General features: G+C 21.8%; 1 protein-coding gene and 1 non-coding gene across 3 annotated transcripts in view; one reads left to right on the top strand and one right to left on the bottom strand.

Annotated features, from left to right (window-relative positions):
* The window catches only part of LOC129615708 (protein kinase 4-like), a 126,860-nt gene that overhangs the window by 102,928 nt on the left and 4,168 nt on the right, over positions 1-19,764 (bottom strand). Inside the window, exon 1 of one of the 2 annotated variants that reach the window (XM_055531067.1) lies at positions 657-758. The exons of the other annotated variant lie outside the window; for it this stretch is intronic. The gene's annotated coding sequence lies outside the window, so the exon portion shown is untranslated. Of the gene's footprint in view, positions 1-656; positions 759-19,764 lie in introns of those variants that run through there. 2 annotated transcript variants of the gene reach the window in all.
* Trnah-gug (transfer RNA histidin (anticodon GUG)) lies at positions 17,058-17,129 on the top strand. Its single transcript has one exon. It is a non-coding gene; the product is annotated as a tRNA-His (tRNA).

Genomic DNA, 19,764 nt, shown 5'->3' on the forward strand with positions numbered 1-19,764 from the left:
ATCACATATTTTATAATAATTGTTATAATAGTAGATATATATTTTGTATGTATACATAAAAAAAATAAATTTAATGTTTATTATGATAAACACAATAACAACATATTAAAAAAAAATGTATATTATGAACGTAAAGAAATTTTACATAAATTTTCAATTGACGGAAAATAAAAATGAAGAAAACCAGAAGAGAAAAGCAAAAATTTTTCGAATATATGAGAAATAAAATTTTTATATAAAAAAAAAATAAGCATGCAAATTGATTAGTATATAAGGGATATTATTAATATATAATATAATTGTTATGTATGTATAACACATAAAATACACATAAAGAGTAAAAATTTTATAATCATAAATAATAATTTTTTTTTTTCCTTTTCAAAATATCATACTCGTTATAATTATTATATATTATGTATTATATATTCACACAAAAAAAAATGTATATATACATGTATAATAAACAATAGAAAATATTTAAAGAAAATTATATATTAAACAAAAAAAAATAAAATGAGAATACAAAATTTAAACATTTACAGTTCAAAACGCACGTGTGCAATACAGCGCATTCTCAGTATAAGAAACATTATAGAGAAAGGATATAGAAAAGAAAATAAAAGAAAAGAAACAACAACAACAAAAAAACCTACAAAATAAATAATTTATTATTTTTTTCTTCACTTCTTTTCCCCCTCTTTCTTCTAAAGCTACCCTTTTTCTTTCTTTTTTGCTCAGTCTCTCTCTCTCTCTCTTTCTCCCTCTCACTTTTTGTATTTTACCAATTTTTTTTTCCTATATTCACTTTTTTCTTTACAAAATCCATATTTTACTCTATATTTCTTATACATACACGTACATATATTTTAGGTACATATTACAATATTCACTAAATATTTTTGTATATACACTGGAAAAAAAAAATCTATAATTCTCTTTTTTTCTTTTTTCTTTTACAAAGAAATTAAAATCACACTATATTTTTATAAAAAAAATAACAGCAAAATTATATAAAACAATTAAAAATTTTTTATTTTATTATTTTGATTAATTAAAAAAAAAAATACCGTTAAATTATACTGTTATACAATTATTTTCTATAATAATTGTTATAATATTTACAAGAATAATCAAATAAATTTTTTTTTTTCCTCTATATACCTACATAATATTATTATGTTCTTTCTTACACTTATTAGAGAATATGACTGAAAAGCACATTTTATAATTTTCTCTCTCTCATCTCTTTAAATCTCTTTTCTTTTTCGTTTTCCATTTTTCTTGTTTGTTCTTTCTGTGTTTTTAGATTATAATATTGTAATGTTATGTTATTTATAAAAATGTTATGCTTACAAAAATTTCTTATGACTTTGTGACGCACATACATATATATATATATATATATATAGGATTTTTATAAAAAATGAGAAAAATATTCTATAATAGTTATTTTATATTACAAAACTTAAAAAAAAAAACTAAATACCTATTCCGATATATACAAAATAAAAATCGTATGAAATGAGAGAATATAATAAAAAAAAAATATATTAAATATTGTATACGTGCAAAATGTATGTTATACATATATTTTATATTTTAAGGAAAATGAAATTGAAATACATGATGAAAATTAGAAAACATGTGAATTTTTGCAAAAAAAATAAAAAGAAAAACAAAAGATGAAAAGAAAGATAATTATGATTTAAAAATAATTGAAATGATCGTAAAATAAATTTCCTTACATACGATAATTAATAAATAATTCTTAATTCTTGAAAATTATTTAAAAAAATAATTTTAAATGAGAATAAAGAATATGAGAAGAGAAGAAGTATTGGTGAAAATTGTAAAAAAAATTAACAGGACCATTAAATTAATAACAAAATGTGCATGCATAATTTTATCGTAATTTTTATTTTAAATTAAAATGTTCGTATTTTAAATATTTAATACAATAATTTATCAAATTCATTATTATCTTAAATTTTCATCAATTTATAAATTTTAAATAAAATATTTTTTGTACTTAATATATAAATTATTTATAACCTTAACTCTTTTCTCATAATGAATATTTTAAAGAAGAGGTGAGTGTACAAAGGGGTTAACTTCTATTTGCATTGTGACACATTTATTCATTAACAAATTGTAAAACTATTAATTTTTTCTGTTACTTAACTCCTACATGCACTATCAATCTCGTCTTCTATTAAGTTTCTAGCTATAAGAGATATAATCATAGTTGAAAATATATGAAAGTTAATGATGTTCTATCCGAAAAGCTCGATTTTCGTCAAAATGTTAATTAACCCCTCTGTCCACTTACCTTTTCAATTGTATATAAATAATAGTTAAAATGAGGACTAAAGAAAGCTAGAGTCAGAATTAAGAATAATTTTTTATTAATTCAAAATTTTATTAAAACTATTAAATTATACGAATTAAAAAAATTTAGGAAAAATACTGAAGTTATGGCTGAAATTTAGAATCAAAAAATTTTTAACATCAAATCTGGAACACTGGAATGCGATAAGTACTTGAAATAATTAAATAAATGAAATACAAATTTAATTTTGAAATAATTTTTTTACTTTTTTTAATAAAAATTAAAAATTTTATTTAATAAAAATAACGTTTAAATTCACATAATATCGTTATGACATAATTTATTGCATACTTTCAGGATGACAAAATAAAAAAATTAAATTTGAAATTATATTTGATACAGACGTAAAAAATGAGATTTTTTTTTTTTAAATTTAAGAATATTTTTTGATAATTTTACTATTTTACATATATAGTACGTATGGTATACAAATTTATGATGTAAAATCGCAAAAATCCAGAATATTGATAGAAAAATATCATAAGTACATACATTACATACTTGGATACATGAAATAAGTATTAAATTTACTATTAAGTACAAATACAATTGAAATTAAAGAAAAAAGTAAACATACACGAACTATTTACTTGCACAGCAAAAAAACCGTAACCCAATACAAAAAATATACGTAATCGTAAAATCTCCATCCGATGAGAAATAATTTTTCATACGAAGTGAAATTCGTAATTTTATTTCTTTATTCTTTCGATATATATACTTAAAAGTACATAAGTATATATATTATTATACATATAGTTATTGATTACAGATATCTCTCTTATATAGTATTATACACCTACACTGAAAAAATTTTCACTATTATTTTAATAAAATTGATATCAAATTAATAAAAATGTCATTAAAATACATCCAATAATGAATAACTATCAAATTAATAGCGAATTATTAAAATAATAACATTCTAGAAAAGAGAGAATAAAAAATGAGAGAGAATTAAGTTAAGAGTTGTTGTTGTAAATTAATTACAATAATTGTTAATTTAATGAATAAAAGTTTTATTTTAATACTTTATATTGTTAATTTAACAATAAAAACAATTTTTTTGATAATTGATGCTGTCTATTTAATAGCACCTATTATAGATTTAATAATAAGATTACTAACATCAATAACGAAATTTATTAAATTGATCGGCCGATCTTTCAATTTAATAAAAGAGGATTATTTGTTTAACAGCAGTATTTGTTAATTTAACAAAACTTACTATTAAACTAATTACAAGTTTGCGTAATTTTAATAGTAAAAACTATTGATTTAATAAGAGAAATTAAGACTGTTAATTTAATAATTCGGTTATTATATTAACGATACTTATTATTTTCAAATTAAATTGTTGTTGTTCCTGGCAAATATAAAAATTTACAATAATTATGATAATTAAACATTTTAAAATTAAAACATTATTTTGAAAGTTATAAATTAATTTTAAAAGATTTAATTACCAATTTCAAATTATTGTCTTGGCAAAATCTTTCTTACCATAAAAAAAGTTTACCAAGAACAACAACAGTTTAGTTTGAAAATAATAAGTATCGTTAATATAATAATCGAATTACAGTAACAATTTCTCTTATTAAATAAATAAATTTACAATAACGTTTTAATTTGGAAAATAAAACATATATATATCTAGATATTAAAATTTTGAGTTAACAAACTTTTATTTTTTACACTTTGATTTTTGGAAGTAACATTAATAAAAAGACTTACATTTGCATAATATTATTTAAATACAAATACTCCGACAATGAATCAAAATTTCATACAAAAATTAATATAAACTATTACAATATCTACTTTAAAAATTGCTGAGACTTAATTATAGTTTCTGTAATTAACAAAAGCAGACGTTTAGGATGATTTCCTCCTTGCACATTTTGTAGTAAAAAAATCTTGTTAGAACCACCTACGTAAAAGAAAAACAAATTTAATTATATCAGTGGATATGTTTATATTTTATAATTTATAAGTTTAAGTTGTACAATATAACCTTATGGCATAAGCAAATAACTTACCGTGTGTAATATAGATTTGGAAGATGACTCTTTGATTTTCAATTTCTTAATTTCCATGAATTTATTGAGAAACTCTTCTACGATTCTTTGATTTCATTCAAAGGAAGCATGCTGTTATTTCCATTTATGTATTTTCGCATAAGTACAGTTTAAATAATCTAGAAATTAAAGTTAATAATTAAAAGTACAAATAACTTTCCTAATTAATTTATCCTTGACTAAAAAGAAATTTAAACTTACTTTTAATTTTTTGCTAAAGCAAAATGCGTTCCTCCTATAGCTCTTAAATTCTTAAATCACTATTTCACACTATTTCAACACTTTGATGTAATATGTTATTTGTTACCTTCTAAATGATTAATAAATGAAAAATTTGCAAAATTCTCTCTCTCTCTACTTTTACTTTAATAAATATTGTTATTAAAGTTATAATATTTCATCAAAATAATAAATTTGTTATTAGAATAATAAGCGTTGTTTTTATTTAAATAACTTGAAATTTATATCTCAACAAAACCCGTTATAAAAATATAGACGATTGTCTCCACTCTCAAAAAATTTTAAAATTTTGTAAGAAATAATATTTTAGTAATGATATTTCATTGAAACTAATAAATTTGTTATTCAAATAATAAGTGGTGTTATTATTTTAATTACTTGAAATCTCAAAAGATCTCTTGTTAATAATTTACATCATTCTCTCACTCTCAAAAATTTCGAAAATTTTATAGCAAAAATTATTAAATGAACAAATTGATTATTATTTTAAAAATCGATTCTAATTTTGACAATGTGTTACATTATATTGATAATTTCCACTATTAATTTCATTATTTCCATTCGAAATCACAAATCATATTATCAAAATAATAACGAATATTTTCCTTTTAATAAAAAATTTTAACAATTTTTGTTATTATTTTAAAAGTAAAATTTTAAGAAAGTATTTAAGAGAATGTTATATTTTTGACAATTTTTTACATAGTTTTAATAATAACACTTATTATTTCAAAAGGTTTGCCGATTATTTTGAAAATTTTGTTTTTTAAAAGTAAGTTTAACAGGACGATTATAAAAAAGATAATCTTTTGCAGTATAAATAATAACAAATGACATTACTTTCATAATAAATGATATCATTTTAATAAAAATTACTGTTAAGATTTTTAACAAACTTTTTAATAATCGATTTATTAAAAAAATAGTGAAATTTTTTTGAGTGTATGTATACAGGCACCTCTCATAGTAAAGTAATCAATTTTGGAAAAATCAACTAATAAAATGTGCAAATTTTTGTAAAATAATCTAAAAAACAGTGACGATATTAAAAATACTCATATATGTTATATATGTATTTGTGTATTTATACAAGTGCTTAATTAATATAAACATGCTTAAATAAATGAATATAAATTGATTGAAAAATAAGAAAATTGTTATCCTTTTTTTGTGTCAATTTTATTTAAGAATAGAGAACATGTAAACAAGGAAAAAAAATACAATGTTTATTTTCTCTTTTTCTATAATATATGGGATTTTCTTGGAAAATTTTTTAATATAATTTTTATAATATTTTAACTAAGTATGTCCGTATACATATACGTTTTTTGCACTTTAAATACATACAAATATTTCTTTATTTATCTATACCTATACATAAATATAAAATTTTTATTCGTATATATCACTATATACAATAAATATATATATATATATATAACACCAAGCATCTTCTTTTATGGATTTTTAATTTTCCTTTTTTAATTTTTTCCTGTTATTCATATTTTACATATTTTAAATAAAATAATGATTATTTGTATATATATATATGCATATATATGTATGTATATAAGATTTATGTTTAAATATATATATAAGATTTATGTTTAAATTAATTCATATTTTATGAAATTATTAAAATTATGAATATTTTATATGAATTAAATTAATTCATATAAAATATTCATATTCATGTAAGTATGCTTACACTATTTACTTATATATATATATATATATATATATATATATATATATATACTGATTCACATATTACTTATATATCTATAACGTATATATACACCATATACTTATATATATATATATATATATTCATAATATATACCAAATGAAAATAAATATTCTTTCAATCGCATTATATTTAAATTATACACATTCTTTAAATCAAATTCACGTAATATATAAATACATATATATACATAATATATATGTAAAATGTACACCTTGTCCGTCATATATACCAATTCGTTATTATTTACACATACATACATATATACATGTAAATATATATGCTTAGTATATATATATATATAATATAATTATAATTATTTTTATATATATATATATACATAAGAGGTGTATGTGTATTTATAGAACATAAAAATCTATATATAAAATATTATATTATTGTGCGTTCGCCACACCGAGGTCAATTATGACGTTTTAAAGTGTATAAATTTTTACAAGAAAAAGAAAATCAAAAAAAAAAAAAAATAAACAAAAAATATAATAAAATAAAATCAAATTAAACACAAAAAACGAAAAAAAAAAGCCAATAATAATAATGATAATAATGAAAAGAAAAGAAAAATAAATATAAAAAAAAAAAACTTAAAATATATATAAATAACACACATATATATATACAAAACATATACACATTTTCATACCATACGACCTGACTGAAAGCATGTAAATAACAAAGTATATGGTGAGTGTATATTTGTGTATATAAGCCTAAATATTTTTTTTTAAAAATACAAAATATATTTAAAATATTGTAAAGAAATAAGAACAATAATAAATGAAAAATACGTACGACAAATAAATATAAATAAGAAAATTATGTATTAAAAAAAACAAAATGAAAGAATACAATAAAAAAAATTACAATAAAAGAGAAAAATAAGTTAAAAACAAAAATGCTTATAATTGTATAAGGAAAGAACAAAATCAACAATAATAACGATAATAATAATAGCAATAATAATAACAATCAAAAGAAAAGCAATGAAAAATTGGAAAATTTCTGAAAAAGTTTATCTATCTAAAAAAAACAAAGTCTAAAAATGAAAATGAGAAAAGTTAATTTTTTTTTTTTGGCTTATTTTTTTTCATTTTTTCAAAAACTTTTCCAAAAAAAAAAAAATTTGGAAAAATCGATCGTTCTGTCCGCCCCTGTGTGTCTGTTTACGAAATCTGACAGTTTATACGCAAATAGATTTTTAAGAGATACTTACTTATCTAACAGAATGTTTTTACCACTAGATTTTTATATCGGAAACACAAATATCATTTGAACTATGCAAACACAGAAATATAGCGATCAACTTCTTGTATCGTGAAACATCATATAGCCACACATGTCTATTACAAAATAGAATTTGAAAGTAACCAACCATTGTTATGAAATCACACTTTTTTTTTTTTGAAATTTTTGTTATAATTTTTCTTCTAGAATTAATTTCTAAATTGTAACTTTTAAAATTCGATCATTATGTTAAAGCATTTTTCAAATTTTTATCTTTTCTCATCCTAAATATATGCAATAATTTCGTATATTTCAATATATATATATATTAATAAAATAAATATAAATAGCTAGTAGATTGTTTTTGAAAATATTGTACTTGTCTATTTGTTTAAAGTAAAAGTGCTACTTTACAAACCATTGATTTGATTCGAATTTATTTTGTTTATTTATTTATTTTTTTGCTATTCATTTCAAATTTATTTCCAATTTTATTTTATTTTTTTTTTGCCCTTTGAATTTTGTTTTTCTTTCCTTCTTCTTCTTCTTCTATATATAGTTAATGTACCCTACTTAATATTATCCCTATTATTTAATATGAAAATTATACTACTTAGTATATATGTATATACATAAGCTTTTGAAGACCATTGATACCAAAATCATGTTCGATTTTTTTTTTTTTATTGACAAATTCTTGAATTAACTTCCAAAATCATAATATAATGATTATATAATATACATGTAAAATATTTTAGGAAATTATATTTATATATTAAAAAAGTGGACATCATATACATATAATTATAGAGTTGTAGATTTACAGAACTATTCATGCATATATATATATAGAATTATGTATATATATAGAAATATAAAATAAATCCAGATCAAAGCAGTGATTTTAGTAAAGTACAATATTTTTCGCATATCATAATTTTTATCGTTTCGAAACAACAATTTCTTTCATTTTAAGTATGTATAGCTAAAATATTGTTCTTCCTTCAAAACTCATAATAAGTTAAATATAAAAAAAATTTCTTGTTGCATATTCTTTGGATGAGAATGTAAATTAAATAACATAATTATGGGATTCGACCGCTAATTATAGAAATAAATGAAAAATAAGCAACTATAATTTATGGTATAGGAAGATATTTTTACCAATATATTACAAAGACAGTACTTATGGAGATATTGGTACATTTTTATTCACAATGCTTTAATCACTTTGTAAATACTTACAAGTAAACGCTCTCATTTATGCACTCACTAAAACAGAATTTTTTTTTTACATTTTTAATTTTATTTATAAAATGACTTCCAAGTAGTATCTAAAATTTTTAATTTTTCCTATTTTACCTAAAAAATCGTATTTTTGAAAAATAATTCAATGTATAAAAACAGCACAAAACCTACTTAAGGTCCTGTACAAAATTCTTTCTCGGGTCCAATATTTAAATAAATCTATGGTTTGATTTCAAGAATTTTTTTGACAATAATTACGAATTTTTTATGATTTACAATTTTTTAAATTTTTAAATATTAATATAGAAAACTTATCTTATCTATTGTAATCCTAGCCCTCATTACATTTCATTCGAAAATCAAATTACATAGTAAGACACCAGGTTATTGAACCACGAGGCCTTGTTTTAATAACTAAATTATTATTATTTGATTTTATTTCATATACAGTCTTTTATTCTAAATTTAATTTATTCAACTACTTACTTCATTTGCATTGTATGTCAAATTTAAAGGACTAACTTTTTAATATTTTATACACTTATTTACTATATTCTAACACTTTCTGCACAACATACAACATTATATATATATGTACATAAATATATATATATATGTATTTTAAACGAAAATTGTATAACATAAAAGTTTATTTTTACGAAAATAAAAAAACTTGATCGTAAAAATATATGATATACATCTCCCTCTTCGTATATAAATTCAAAACATGCAAACATGATTATTTATCATATAAGCAAATATTATGAACGAAATATATATAATTATTATTTAAATAAGTGTACAATATATATATATATATATATAAATACACAAATTTTCATGTAATAATTGTACAATACCGATATCATATACGCCTACATAAATGAATATAATATAATATTTACATAGGTGTATCAACACATTTATTTAAATAGAATTATAAAACTATATAGCTGTAGATATTGTATACTAAATGGAAAATTTCTCATTCAGGAAATTGAAAATTAATATGATTATTACTTTTGTTATTGATGGATATTTTTCTTACATATGATTATATGTATGTATGTATGTACTCGTATATTATAGGGAGTATGTAGATGAGAAAAATAATTTTTATACAATACGAGTATACTGACATACATACATACAACCATGTATAGTGTGTAAAGGTAAAAAAAAGGTGTTCATATTAAAAATATTACACCCATATATTATAAGAAATACATACTTACATATATAAAATATCAAAAATTGAAAATAAAGAATAATATTAAAGAAAAAGTTATAGTGAAGAGTTTTTGACATGAGCTTTTCTTTTCATTCTTTTGCTATACCTGCCTAAATATAAAAGAAAATTGATAGTTTGAATTTTCTTTTTAGTTTTTCTGTTTTTATTTTTTGTTTTCAGTTTAGTTTTTCTTTCAATCACTTTTCTTTGAATATTGTATGATTTGTTTACCTTTATTTTTTATTTTTTTTGAATATTGTATGTGTACGCTATAAATATAAGTGTGTATGTTTGTAAGTATATTTCATTCTATATATTTAAGCAGTTGTAGGTCACAATGTTCATATCGCTTTTTAAGAATTATACACGTAAGTATATAATGTGTAATTATTATATTGTTGTTTTTCTTTTATTTTTCTCGAGGAACCAATATATACCAATATACTTAAAATTTTCTCTATTTTATAGATATGTATATATACATATAAATATACTTGAAATTATAATTTAAAAAAAAAAAAAAACATTATGAAAAACATGATGATAAAAACTTTTTTTGAATGAAAATTTATTTTTAATTGATTGAAAAATTAGATAAATTCGGCATATATACAAAGTATGTATAAGAAAATTTATAAAGAAAATTTTTGAGAAAATTACCATTTTTAAAGGAAAAAAAAAAAAGAATAATTGTATATTAGATATTCTAATAAAGATAATAGGGTAATTAAAAGAGGAATTATGCTTGCAATTAAATTATATATAAAATTTTTAAAAGAAAAGTGTGCAAAAGATAGTACTGTAACACTTATAGGTGAAATATTCAAGTTAATTATTACGGTATAGTTGTTAAGGTGCAAAATTTTCATCAACCGGTGCTTATAACAAATAATATATCGAATATTCTGGCCAAGAGTAATTAGTCACATAGATTGTTGGGAATAAATAGGGCAAGAGCACGTATATACAGGAGATGATGTAGTTAAAATGAATATTTAAATTAAATTGAAATTATAAACTCAAATTTACTTAAGTTTATTAAATTATTAAATTCATAAAAATCTTAAATTTTAAGTTCTCAATTAAGGAAATCTTATTAAAAATTTTAATAAAAATTTTAACGAGTTAATTCTTGAAGAAATTACTGATTATACTTGAACAGTAGGTAATTTAAGAAAATATTTTTTTAAATAAATCTATACTTACTAAAAACACTAAAAAATATTTTCGAAAATTTAAAATTGTACAAATTCATAATTTGAATAATTTTTTCAATTAAAAGCTATATTTCAGAATTTTCAATAAAATAAAATTAAATTTTTTTGAAATTTAAGATAATTTGCGGTTTGCAAAATTTAGTAAAGTAAGGCGTAAATTTATTGAGCAAATGTACAATTCTCAAAATATCTTAGACACACACCCAGGCAACAAGACTATTATTTTTTACATTATATTTTTATTAAAATATTCTCTAAATATCAAGGCTATAGAGAAATAAATCTTTAAAAAATAAATTTTAGCACACATAAACTCATTTTCTATAATATATTCTAATCAGAAAATCAATGTCAATCTTATTATAATTTCCAATAATATTAAATAACATTTTAACAAGATTACATAATAATATTGTGATTATAGATACTTTTTTTTTTTGTTATTAAAAAATTTCTCAAAAGGATCTCATATTTTATACTTGAATATTTTAGAAAAAATATATAATTTGTTTATTTTGAGTACACACATACATATGTATACATGTACAATAAAATATATATGTGGTTATGCTTATGTTTCTTTATATAATTGATATGAGTATGAAACAATAAATCATACAAGTAGTGAACGTATGAAACTTTACGTCATACTTCAAAATTCAAGGTTAACATTTTGGTAAAACATTTAATTAACCACAATATAAAATTTAATTACAAATTTTAAATACGAAACTGAACTGTTTTAAAGCTTAATTTAAACACAAATTTTATTTTCTTTTGTCATATATACAAGACCTGCGGTTCTTGCACACATATTGTACAATAAATTTATTTAAAAAATCTTTAAATACACGATGAGTTTAAACGGTAATAGGCAGAGAAAATCTAATATTTTTATGATCTAATTTTTTATATTTAAAACGAGATAAGGGTATGCATACATACATACATATATATTATATATTTTGAAATCAATTAAGGAAATCAAATTAATAAAGTACATTCTATAAAGCTAATCATTAAATTACTTGATATTTACACCACACAACCTTAAACAATAAGAATACAGTGTGTTCGAAACTCGACAGTATAATCCAGAATTAGTGCAATAACTTCCTCCTTTTTGAGTTATGAGGCACCAAAGTTGGAATTTTTGAGATCCTAATTTTTATATTTTTATAGAATACTCGGGAAATAAGACAGTAAAGTCAAATTTGTATGTATGTATATTCATTTTGAAGCTCATGAGATTCTCCTTCTAACGGTTTGTTAGTGGTTGTCAAAGACTTTTTTGATTGCACGTTAATTTAAGTGCAAAATCAAAATTTTTAAGAATATTTTTCAATATTACATGTTACTAACCCGGACTGTCACACTCATAATTACACGTAACTAATCCCGAACTCTCTTCGGAGCTTCGACCATCCTGTATATAAATATAATTTTACTTTATTGTTGATTTTAATTTTAATTAATTTTTTTTTATCTGCTTATTTTACATCATAAGGTCTCGAATTTAAAATGACTAGTTTACAATTATATTTTATATTATTGTCATTTCCTTTCATTAATTTCAAGGAACCATCCGATAATGTCCAATATATACATGACTATAAGTACTAATAATATAAATTTTACTATAAGTGGTTATACTTTAATTGTTATATAGCTATTTAAATACATATGAGATATCTATAAATAATTATTTTATAATTTGTATAATAAATTATTATACGATAATCATAATTGTTCAACTTAAGAAGTTCATATACTTCGTACTGTGTATAGTGAACTGAATGTATGTATACATATTTAACTATGTATGTAGATATTTTTATAAAATTTTGCACTATTCAAATGTGGGACCACTTAAGTAATAATACTCTTAAGAATTATACTATACCCTTAGATTATAATATTATTAAATATATAGTTATAAAAGAATATAAATGTGTATAACAATTTGAAAAACGTAAAATAAAAATATGAAAACATAATATATATATGTACGTATTTTACATATTTATATTATGTACATACATATATATATATGTATGTGTACAAAAACAACAAAATTTTTTTTTTAAATTTACTAATGAAATTAAATGGAAAGGGAACATAAAGGAATTAGAACCAAAATTATATCTTGCATATGTACGTACATACCATATTTACATATTGTATGTACCATATACAATATTATGTATATGGTGTAGTACTTATATAAAACCAAATGAAAATCAATTTGGAGAAAAAGTACATTTTATAGTAATTTAATTACGTTAAGTACATTTTATAGTAAAAAATAAAAAGAAAGTTGGAAAATAACCAGAGAATTTGCAAAAAATACAAAAAATTATATTCGAATTATCGGACTTTTGCATATGTAAATAGTATACAGGCTGCTTTCCATTTATATATGTTCACTGTAAATGCTGCTAATATGGTTTTGAACATGTACTTAATTACTTACAGTAAGAAATCCAGGAAGCTTTCAAACTTAATTTTATTCTAAACAAATTTTTAGTACTTATTTTTAAAGTTTTTCTTGGAACGCAGGATACGGTATAAAAATGGCGCTTGTAAATACCTTAAAAGTTTTACTGTATATGAGAATTTAAAATCTTGCAACACCTGTACTGTATAACCTGTAACTATTACTACATATACCAACCTGTGCATTACTATTACTAACCTGTTAAGATTTACATGTACACGTTAAATCTTTTATAAATTATAAAATTACTTATTGAATTTATTAGTATGAATTCTGACATCAGTTCAACTTTACTAAATTCATATTAAAATAAATTATTTTTAAATATGTAAGTATACAAACACGTAAATCCGTAAATATTTATTGAAATATTTCAACTGTTTTTCACATTTTTCTTTAAATTCATAAATATTTCCATAAGTACCTATTTAAAATATTTCGAAATATTATAAGTAATATATATATAAGAAATGTATATATAAGAATTAAAATAATTACCCACACTTACATATATACATAAGTATATAGAAATATTTCAGTAAAAAAAATTATTAAGCATTAAGATTATAATAATTTTACACCTAATGTACAAATTGTAACATGTTCTAATAATTTCTTAACAACTATATGCTTACATAGTATCAAGTAAAATAAAATGCAATATTATAAATATAAGATTGTAAACAATATTATATGTTATATTATATACTCAAATATATGTAATAAATAACTAGTCAATAATCAAAGCGGTAAACCGTGATAAATGGCAAAAACATAAACAATAAAATGGGGTAATATGAAAAGTTGCTGTTTTTCAATTTTATCAATTTTTCATGAATCCATTTTCAATTTTTCACAAATTAATGTTCGATTTTTCTTATTCAAACGAAAGGATACAGCGGCCCAGCTTTTGGATTTCACAATTTAAAGATCAAGAATCCAATGAATGCCAAATCATTTTTTTTTTCTTTGAAACTTTGGGTTTGGATTCTATTTATAAACCATAGTATAATATTATCTCAAGGAAGCAGTTACAAACTCCAAAAAAAATTTTAAACAAGCTTAAATTTTTAAATTTTCTTGCATGATTTTTAATTTGGAATATTATAATTTAAATACTAGTTGAAATTTAAAATGAATTCTCATTCTTAATCAAAAAATTACTGTAATTTATATAAGAGCATATAGGCATAACGATTTTCTTCCTCAAAATTTATAATTAAGTGGAGTTTTACAACACTGTTTAAATAGAAATTTCATATTTCTAGTAAAATTTTATGCTGAAATTTTTATATACAAAACACGCATACCCACTGCATTTATTAATGATTTTAAATAAACATAATTTTTATAATTTTTCTTGGTTCCCATAATACAGACAAATTAATTTAGATTGCAATATTCTACTACATATTTAATTACTTATTTAAAATTAGAATAAATAAATGAGCTCATAATTCGTATTGTTCTCGTACAATGGCAGAACTGTGAAATACGCATTGAAAATTTTACTTTATTGCTTAAATTAACAAATTTTATATGAAATTTAAAATCACATAATTACAGACAAAACATAAATTCCTACATACATACTTAAATATCTAATTTGTTTATTTAAAAAACTAATTACTTTTACTACTTATATAAAGAATAATATTAACGTGAGTATAGTAAGTGTATAACAGTTCAAAATTTTTATTATTATAATTTTAATTTTAGTGCAATATTGCACACATACTAAAATGTGTTTGACTCACAGTGATAAATGAAAAGAAAATAATATAGAGAAAATATTTTTAAAAAATAAGAGGAAAAAAGCATAACATCTGATCAAACCAATTAGTTTATAAATAAGGTAAGTTTCTTTAAAGTAGGCATGTGACCACAACCCATCAATGTAACCGAATTTTTGGTACCTAAACTGATTCATACTTCTTTCGATTGCATGTTGAGCTTACTGTCTTCTGTATGCTGAATCTATATACAACTACCTTTCTTTGCCTATCCTATATGTTACATTTATTTTTTCTCATTTTAAAAATCACAATTAAGCTTTTCAATTATAGTATTACAATGATGTTAAATTTGTACTATAAGTTTTAAAACAATTATAAAATGTAGTGTTATCGTGATTAACTGTTTGCAGACCCGGATCCACTACGACAAAAACAATAGCACTAATAAGTTTGTAATGAGCATCAAGTAACAAATACATAATAAATACATACATAAGTAGAATTATACACAATGTCAGAAGTTCCCGACATACTACGTTCTACTATGTACATTACATATCGCCTTACTAGTTACATTTGGTGCAAAGCGACATAACTCAAAAAATACATTTTTCGAGTTATTTATTGAGAAACAATTCTTTTTTGTGCAAAAACGTAATTTCTTTAGCTTGTGCATTAACACTTGCAATAATAAAATTATTGTAGAATGACTTTTGTATGTAAGTAAGGGGAGAAAATATTTACTTTACTTAAGTTTGCAAATTTTGAGTTATGTCAGAAGTCTGCAGCAAACAAGCAAATAATTATTATTAAAATCATCGACATAATAATAACTAAGTATTTAAATAAATGTTTTGCCACAATTATCAACATAAAATGTTAATAAAATTCATTAAAAAAAAATGTTACATACATTCATATTTGTTATCAGCTTATAGATTTATACAATGTTCATAAATACATCGATAAAATGTAATCAAAATATATACACGTCAATTAAGTATATTGAACTCTATTAAAAAATCTCAATCATATTACTTATACTTCGTTATATGCATATACACTTGTGTATATGTTTTATGTACCTGTATAGGTACATCGTTATACTCAATTTTATATTACAAAATCATACATATTTATATTTTCTCTTTTCAAATTTAAAATTCAAAATAGATTTAATCAAAATTTATTCAAAAAATAAAAGAATTTTTAATTTTCTTATTTTATTAATGCATAAATTTTGACCCTGATTCATGAAGTGCTTTGTAAAAATTTTCTAGTAAGTATGGTTGATGTATGTTTAATAATAAAAAAAACTATGTATTGATGACCTCGCTGTTATTAAGTAGATAGATGAGATAACATAAAAAAAATAGATTGAAAATGTTTGTATACTGGTCAAGTTGTTTGATAAACATATCTTCATATAGCCGTGATCGTCTAGTGGTTAGGACCCTACGTTGTGGCCGTAGTAACCCAGGTTCGAATCCTGGTCACGGCAATGTTCCGATAATGGTTCATTGTCACGGATGAAGATTCTTTTTTTTTTTACAAATTTATATTTAATTTTTTTTTAATCTTTTAAAAATTTTATAAATAATTTTATATAGAATTTTAAAATAGTTTAATTTTAATAATACTTAATTAAAAAAAGCAAATGGACGTTCAAATTTTTTTTTACCATTTCATATTTCTCTTTATTATTATACTCGTAGTTTTATATAAGTATAGTAAATATTATTATGGATATTGTTACAAATTAAATAAACATAATTTATAATATAAGGCAACCCTAGGCGAATAAAACTTTCTATGCTATACAAATCTATACAAGGGAACAGTTAAAACGAGTACTTGAGTAGTTTATTGAGTAGTTGAGTACGCTCATTTATTTCGATATGTCGCTACTTTTTTTATACCCGTACGAACGTATGTTCGAAGGGTATACTAAATTTGCCTTACCGTTTGTAACGCTAAGAAATAACGGTCTTAGATATAGACTCAAGTGTATGTTTTTGATCAGCGTCAAATTCTGAGTTGATTTAGCTTTGTCTGTCCGTCCGTCCGTCTGTCCGTCCGTCCGTCCGTCCGTCCGTCCGTCCGTCCGTCCGTCCGTCCGTCCGTCCGTCCCAACGATAACTCAAAAACTAATTGAGCTAAGTTCACCAAATTTTCACATATGATTTATTTTAGTAAGTGCCAGAACCCTATTTAAATTGAACATGATCTGGGCACCGGTTCGGGTAGCTGCCATACAACTTAAAAATTTATTTTGCTATATCTCAGGAACTATAAAAGCTGTGGTATTGAAATTTCACACAAACGAATATATTAGTAGGGCCAATGTGTCTCATAAAAGTCGTTGAAATTACTTGGCTCCTTCTGGTACCTGCCATACAACTTCAAGAGTTATTTGGCTGTATCTCAGAAACTATATAAGCTATGGTATTGAAATTTCACACAAACGAATATACCAGTAGGGCCAATGTGTTTGATAAAAGTCGTTGAAATTACTTGGCTCTTTCTGGTACCTGCCATACAACTTCAAAATTTATTTGGCTATATCTCAGAAACTATAAAAGTTGCGGTATTGAAATTTCACACAAACAAATATATTAGTAGGGCCAATGTGTATGATAAGAATCGTTGAAATTACTTGGCTCCTTCTGGTACCTGCCATACAACTTAAATAGTAGTTTGGCACACACAGTATTTTGAAAAACACATAGTACTGAAATTTTGCATACATTAATATGGTAATACGGCAACTTAAAGTCATCGTCTGTCGCATAGTCAGTTATGGCATCTTTATTTGCATATAGGATAACAAATTCGTACGGGTATCACAGAGTTGACAAGGTCAACTCTATTTTTTTTCTCGTTTTTACATAAAACATAAACGTTGAACGTAAGACTTTACCTCTATATATAAGTAATAGGATTTCTATCGCAGACGAAACAGCATTCTATTTATAAACTATCGTCAAATATACTCCAGAGTAATTTCGGCTTTTATGCTCCTGCATCAATCGTACCGTCAAAATTTATAATGATTACCGATGGGTTATGAGCAATAATAACTAAATTTTATGAAGAAATTCCGTATAAAATTCATAATTTTATGTGGCAAAAAAAATTGAATTTTTATGATCTTAAAGATGTTTAAATAAACATGGCCACTCAAATTCAAATAATTTTATTTTCATAATAATTCATAATTTAATTTAGTTGTTTAACAACTTTGTTAATAAAAATTTTTTAATTCTCGTTTACAATTAAGTATAGCAAAATAAATGTACATGTAACATTTTTTATTCAAAATTAAAAAATATTGAAATCGTGAGAGCAATAATTTTGCATAAAAAGTCACACAATCATTAACTAAACTTACTGTTTTCTATAAGTAACTATAAGAACATGCAAATATTTACTTAAAAATAAGTAACCGAGTAATAAGTACTTGAAAAAATATTTTTTTTAAATATGTTAATAATTTATGCTTGCATGAATTTTACTTTGACCCACTACAATTTTAAATTTTCTTACAACAATATTATAACATTAATTGAAAAAAATACATGTATGTAAGTTATATTGTTTGTGTATGTATATATACAAAATATACATATGGCTATTTATATGTTTTACATTTTATTAGCAATTTATTTAAATTAATTTTGAAATTTTAAGATACTATCAATGACAAAAAGCAAAATTTAAATATAACGTAATTAAAGGACGTCGTAATTTCTAAATTTTTTTCTTTTTTAATTAAGATTAATATTTTCAACGACAGAAACTATAAGTATACGTACACTAGTTCTAAATATATATACATATACATTTTAAGATTATTATAAAAATTTGGCGTTCTATCGCTGTCACATATACTTAATATGTCAAACAAGTAAGAGTAAATTCCCACATATATGTAAGAGCGAAGCAAGAATATTGTGAATATATTGAAATTTTTATTAAACTTCTTCATCATAGCCAAATTGAATGTATACAAGTTAGTCTAATTCTTAATGCACATTATTTGCTTGTCTGCCTATGAAGTAATTTTGAAGAACATTTTTTGTACTAAATACATATGAAGAATTCTAAAAAATTAATAAAATATTAACAGATTCTAA

This window comes from Condylostylus longicornis, unplaced genomic scaffold (genome assembly GCF_029603195.1).
Source record: "Condylostylus longicornis isolate FDR11 unplaced genomic scaffold, ASM2960319v2 ptg000145l, whole genome shotgun sequence".
NCBI lineage: Eukaryota > Metazoa > Arthropoda > Insecta > Diptera > Dolichopodidae > Condylostylus > Condylostylus longicornis.